Genomic DNA, 7,458 nt, shown 5'->3' with positions numbered 1-7,458 from the left:
AAATCATAAGTTTACAAGCAGTTAACAAAACTCTCTAAATGGGAAGGTGTGGTGACCATTCAGATTAAACCCTTTAGATAGAACTGCAAACATACTTTTTTTATACAATATAATAATTTTGCAAAACGTTTTCAAATTTAAAGTTTGGTATAGAAATTTATGCATGGGTTTAGAACATACCTGCATATTTTGTGGATTGTAACTAAATGTTACACATGATACAAATATCATTTTAGCATATTCCATTCCGGAAGCATTTCATCGATGGATATGCATGTTCATCTTCCATTGTTGATGTTTCTTCTTCCACTATAGATGGAACTGAATCCACTGTATCTATCGTTTCAAGAATTGTTCCTAGGTTAATGAGAAAGACACATATGGGCTTTCAGACTAACTCTAATGTTGTTGGCACTTGTGCTGAATATGTTACTGGATCCTCTACTAAGTAACATGGCGGGGAAACTCAACCATACCTTGGACTCATCATTAGATTTGGAACATCCATTCTGTATGTAAGTGTTGGGCTACTGATTTGTCATCATTTCACCGTTATTTACAGTTTTAACCATTTGTGCCATTTTTTAATCTGTTTCTTACCCCATTTTCCACAAGATCTCGCGAACACCTCATCAATATTTCCAACAGTCAAAGTGGTTAATTTTCATACATTTTGTTTGCTTTCGATGAATTAATTAGTATTATGTTTGGTTTTACTAATGATAGTTTGGCCAATTCAAGTTTCTATAGCTGAGTCCAATTTTTGTAGCTATCTCCATAGTTAAGGTAGTAGCACCACTCTAGAAGGAAATATAATTCTTGGACTTGGTTTCTATAAGCCCCAATATGGATTTGTATTGGCCAAATTCCACCCATCTTACACATGTGGACCTCCAACAAGAGATCAAAGGAAAAACACAACAGTTTTGACTAGCCAACTTCATTGCACTTATTACATTGCATGGTTTGGCAGTTAGGGCTTTGATTTGCACTGGAAAATCAGAAGTGGTGCATTCTGGAGTTAATATTTTAAAGAACCTCTCTCCTTACTTTAGCTAGAATTCACCTAAATGAAAAGATCACAATATCATTTTTAATTCCATTAAAGTTTTGAGTCAGGTTATAACACAATCAGTTCCACATCCATTTACCCTGTGAGTAAATAGTAGCTCTTAAAATCAACGCTATTAAAATCAATCTAGAATTTTTGTTATTTTAGGGCTCTTTTCCACCTACATAAGATCAGGTTGTAGGGATTTGGAATAGAGAAGTGAATTAAATTTCCGAAGCTACAAAAAAACATTAGCATCTTGCAATAGGGAGTAAATTCATTTACTACAATTTGGCTCTAGGAAGTTCCCCTTACAAAAGGAGATAAGCATGAGATCATATCGGACCCAGTGGAGTGATCGAACCGACTTCATTGGTTACGGTAGAGTGATTTACACATACTGAAAGTGGCATCGAAAGGTACATGGGAGTCACTTGGAAGTAAACCTCAGATTAACCATGTTGAGAAACTTTCGAGGCAATTGATCTTTCTTACTCTACCCGTGTGTGTACATCGGATCTGTGATTGTCCTCTCTGGTTAAATTGTTTTACATGGTAACATTTGATACCATAATCTTAGGGCTATTACCCAAGGTGACGACGGAGGGGAAGTCTTTGTTGTACCTAGAACAAACGTTGGTTAGACTCACTTGGACCCTTTCGATGGGTATTCTTCATTCTAGATGGCATAAATTAAGTTTACTTGCACCAAATAGTGTACATTAAGAAGGTTGTGAGAATAACTAGTTCTACCCGCTCTATCTATAGCCACTTTTCACTTTGATCTACATGATGTTCGATTTCATCACCAACTAGTGATTTCACTGTGAAAAGCTTGTTTCCATGGTTTGAATCCCTAGATTTTTTTGAGTGTGTTAATTGTTTGTTTTTACTTTTTTTCATACCTTAGGTCTGGATTGCGATTTTCCATTGCTAATATTGATAGTAAATTTATGTAAGTTGAATCTAATGGCATAAATGTTGGAATTTACCGATAAAGAACCCCCTATTAATAGGAATCCCAGTCCTATCCATGTCTTTACAAATGTCGGTCCTCCTTATATGGCTACGTTGCCACTTCTTGGATTCACGATAGGTTTACCAATGTGGTTGTTTTCAACTCCTTTGATCCCAAATAAAAAAACTATTCCACCTCAACCAAGTTCATCATCTCAACATCACAAGCCTCTTATTGACCCTACACCTTCTTCACCCAACATGTCCTATGCTCCTTCTTCTTCTTCCCTTGGTAAAAGTCATAATGATAGTAACATGGTTACTAATACTAATAAGAAATGGAAGAAGAAGAAGTAGAATAAGAAAGGTGTCAATCAACCAACCATGGCTACAGATAATGGTTATGTTGAGTAAGCTTCCAGTATTCATCGCAAGCCCAGATACCCTTGCAATATTTGTAAGGGTTACCAATTCCTTATTGATTGTCTTGGTATTCCTAAGTTCTTGGTAATATGGTCAAAAAATTCTTATCAACCTACTGTTGATCCATCAAACAGTGATTGTGAGGTTCATGGGAAAAAGGGTAAAGTTAGGTTTCCTTGTTGGTTATGCAAAGGGATTCATTATAATCACATTTTTCCTCATATGGACGAAGCCTCATAATTTTTGGAAAAACTTACTATTTCACATCAACAACTTCCAACTCATTACCATAAACTTTCTCTCAACCTACCTTCAGTTGACAAAGTGATTGATCTAATTCCAAGTACATTAAATCCCACTCTTCCATCGGAGAGTGAAACACATATCACTCAGGTTGACCAGACATTGGTTGATCAAGTGGTAAACTCGATACCATCCTCAGTTGATCCTGTCTCCCTTTAGAGAGTGAAATTAATACCACTCTAGTTCTTCTTGTTACTTCAAATTCTTCTACACATGGGGGAATTTCACCTGTTTCCATTGATTCACCTCCAAGTAATGAGACTATTTCCTTTAATTGGAGTAAATTGACATAGTGTTGTCTTCCTTCTTCCAACCCTTTCCAAATCATTGTGAAAGTGTATGGTAAGAATGTATGGCACATAAATGTCGATGAAGGTGCTTTTGTCAGTATTTTATCCTCATCTTCTTGGCAAGATTTGGGTTCCCCTCATCTTGTGCCTTCTACACAATATTTTGGCTTTTAATAGAACCATTAGTGATTGTTTAGTGATCCTTCGTAAGTTACCTATTACTATGGAAGGTAAAATTGTTGCTATTGATCTTATGGTAGTCCAAGTCCCCTTGTATTTCAATTTTTTCCTTGGGCGATACTATGTCTATGCTATGAAAGTTGTCGTAGCGACATTATTTCGCGTGATGTCTTTTCCTCGCAATGGAAACATTCTGAATATAGACCAACTTTCATTCGTTGATCTTGATTCGACTATGAGCCATTCGACATCCCTAAATGTTCCTTATCTACAAGTGGTGTCCAGCCCACCACGGGTCAATTATGTGGCAACCACTCCCATGTCTTCAGTTTTCGATGCAAGCAAGCCTCTCACTATTTTCTCGATTTCTTATGAATTAGATCTGGTAATTGACATAGGGAACCTAGTGGGAGAATTTGAAATGGAGTTTCTTAACCCTTTTGATTCTCTTCACATGTCTTATTTCCAGAGAGATATTATTCCTTATGATGAAGATCTCTTCAAAGCTATGGTTGGGAAACATCCATTTTCATGTGTTTCATCCAAATGGAAGCAATGATCCAATTGAATATGAGGATGGTTCTTTTACTGTTTCAGCCTTGTTCAAAAATGAAACAGGTTCCATGAGGATAGTTCTTTTATTGTGTCAACCTCGTTAAAAAATGAAAAAATGTCGTTATGAGGATGGTTCTTTTACTATGTCAACCTCATTAGAAAATGAAACAAATACTTGTCAGGATGGACCTTCTATTGTGTTAATCTTGTTAAAAATGAAACAAGTGTAGAAGAGGATGGTTCTTTTACTGTGTCAACCTCATTAAAAAACGAAATATATTCTTATGAGCATAGTTCTTTTCCTGTGTCAAACTCATTAAAAAATGAAACAAGGTTACATGAGCATAGTTATTTTTCTTGTGTTTAGGTCATTAAAAAATGAAACAAGGTTCCATGTGCATAGTTCTTTTCTTGTTTCAATCTCAATAAAACTTATCTCAAGCAAAGTTTCCTCTTTGTTTAAAGCTTGTGTAAAAATGAAACCGCTCTCAAGCATAGTTTTTCTTTGTTTCAAGCTTGTGTAAAAATGAAACCACTCTCACGCATCGTTTTTCTATGTTTCAAGCTTGTGTAAAAATGAAACCACTCTCAAGCATAGTTTTTCTTTGTTTCAAGCTTGTGTAAAAATTAAGCCACTCTCAAGCATAGATTTTCTCTATTTCAAGATTATGTAAAAATGAAACCACTCTCAAGCATAGCTTTTATTTGTTTCAACCTTGTATAAAATGAAAACTACCTCATCTCCATTTCGATTATTATTTTCAAGACTCCTTAAAATCATGAAAATATGGAACTTCTTTTGCTATATTTTCACGTTCATAAAAAATACATGAAAATTTTGAGTTCTTTTTGTCTTTTCCTACTCGTTAATTAAATTGAAAGTCAGTGATATGAGTAAATTTTTATCAGTTTTTCGAACTCGTTAAAAACTTACAAAAAAGAAAAATCAAGAATTCTATTTATGCCTTTTTCAGACTTCCGAAACATGAAAAGGTGATCGCGTACTTGACTATTTGAACTCGTAAAAGTAATTGAACATTTGTCTATTAAGTATAACTTTACCCCTTTTCCAGACTGAACGAGACTATTTACAAAAAATGTATACATTGACTAATCATGGTCAATAGAGTTCTCTCCTGCATTATTTTACCCTTTTTTGAGCTTGAGGGACTAAATTTACAAAAAGGACACTGTGGAGTTTACATATGTTTTTCTCTCGACTCCCTAAAACAGAAAAACACTGAGATTCACTTTCTTCGGGCTTGTTAAAATTTTATGTTGAAAGAATTGAACAAGTTTTTTTGTGTCACTTCAAACTATTTAAACATGAAAACGACATTGAGTTACCCCTTCACATGACTCGTAAAATATAAATAGTGCAGGACTTGTTAAGCATGACGAGACTGAACCACTCCTTCCTATGCTTCATTAAAAATACTTCGAAGGACTCATCCGAAGGATGAGCTTATAGGACAAGTGTTGGCTACATGGGGCCTGGCCCAGGTTCAGCAGTGAGTTTAGCCAAGTAAATCCCGGTACTACTGGCTCTTTCGGCAACAATCCGCAGAGCGCAGACTGAGGTCTCACCTAGAGTAGTATGGGAGGGTGCTGAAACCAGGTTTTCATACCCTAGGGATGTCTTGATGAGTGTTCTGGAGGTTCACGATCCTAATCTGCGCACTGCGCTGCTCCGCGTAGCTTCCTATTCTTCGAAACCCGTGCGCACCTTCATATTATTCCGATCCGATCCGATCCTTACTATTATATTAGTGCTTCACTTAGTTTGTGCGGTCCCAATATTCTTATTACTTGTTCAACTTTCAGATTAGTGTGCGTACTTAAAAATAATATAAATGCATAAAGAATAAATAGAACATAGATATACAGATCTACAAGCAAATGCAAATATTCTAAATCAATATTATCTTTATTAATACTCAAGTTCAATTACAGACCCGACTCCACCCTGTGCACTCAGTTGCAGGGGTTCGCGCACTCAGTTACGGACTCTACTAGGCCTCTACACACTCAGCTACAGAGCCTTTACCTACTACTACGACCCAATACACTTCAGATTCACATCTATCTCCTAACCATGCCTTCACATCTATCTGTTACTTGTCAAAACTAAGACTGACTTTACACTTAGAGCCTCGCTCTATTTATACAACCCCATGGTCTGTGGACCATGGGTAGGGCGACATACCATACATTGAATTACATTATCTTAGGGCGGACAACCCTAGACTCTTGCACTCTGCACCGACATTTTGTGGGGTCTTTACATTACACTTTGACCAAAATTCAGGCTTCAAGCCCCAAAAACATACCATGGGGGAATCCGCTGCCCAACAACAAGCATATGTTATCCTCCTCAAGCTTGTAAAAAACAAAGAGGTACTTACCAGTAATGGTGGGGGAAAGTGAGAGAGAGTCTTTGTTTTTGTTTTATAAAAGGTAGTATGTTGCTCTTGAACATGACACTCCATCACTTTTTGTGTCTGGGTTGGGAAATCCATTTGTCTCCTAACTGACCATACCTTATTGAAAGTCTTCAGTTGGTTTTTGGGTATTTTATTTTGATTCAAATGGTGGAAATTAAGAATTTCGTGTCGCCAATATGTTCAAGAGAAGTCCAAACTCAATTCAAATTACTTTTCCATTGATAATCTTCAATCACGTCGACCATCCATGAGACAGTCCTAGATTACTCCAAACTTCTATTCTTCAAAACTTTACATAATTTTCGTGTCATTGGTCCTCCTGCAACGAGTGCACTTTCTATCAACCTCAAATCACTATCTAATAAATTGATCTAGAAACCTTCAGTACCTTGGAGCTTGCATGCCTTAATGGTAGGTTTCTCACCTTCGATGACAAGTTCTCATCATTGACCTTCGATCAAATGATTTTATCTCCAAGACATCTATTTGCACTTCATAGATTGTACTGGAAGTACCTGGAGAGTTGTTTTCATTATTGATGGTTTCTCTCATGCTTGTTAATAGTTCACATCATTGACTAGTAATCAAGTGGTTTCTACCATCTTCAACTACGAGACATTCACTTGCATGGTTAGATTCACACTACAGATCGATAGATGGAGATCAAAACCCTGGATCTAGTTTCATCCATCCAAGCTACATGGAGTTATTAAATATTCATTATTGTAAACATAGATTCACTGATGGTTGCATCCATACTATGTCTTTTGTTGACACGGATCCTCATATGTATTTATGTTCTGGTGCTTTGAGACATTTATGTTCTGGGTATGGGAATTCCTACCTGAACGATGATTGTATATTGCATTGTAACATTTGAGAGATTGTTCCAGGTCTCCAACTGCAATCTGCAAGCACTCTAGTCATCAAAATATCTTCGGACATTACACTTTAAGAGGCAATTTTTTACATTTCATTTTGTTGCATTAGGAAAATGACCATTGGTTTGGATCTTTCGATATCCATCAATGTGTTATAAAGAAAGCCCTTGCAAGGCTAGAATCCAAACTGTCCAAAAGAAAATGAAATTCCGGATCCAAGGCTCAAAAACCTATTCGTTGATCCCAAGACACAAAAGCTCCTTAGGAATTGCACATAAATGTGCTCTATCTTACACTGTGGCATACGCACATGACTTAATGAATGTAAAAATAAAAGATAAAGTCTAGAAGCATTGTTAGTCATTATTTTCCAA

Source organism: Pinus tabuliformis, chromosome 4_1, assembly GCF_031772625.1.
Source record: "Pinus tabuliformis cultivar Carrire ecotype Pingquan chromosome 4_1, CPIR1, whole genome shotgun sequence".
Taxonomy (NCBI): domain Eukaryota; kingdom Viridiplantae; phylum Streptophyta; class Pinopsida; order Pinales; family Pinaceae; genus Pinus; species Pinus tabuliformis.
Note: the sequence above shows the minus strand (reverse complement) of the source record.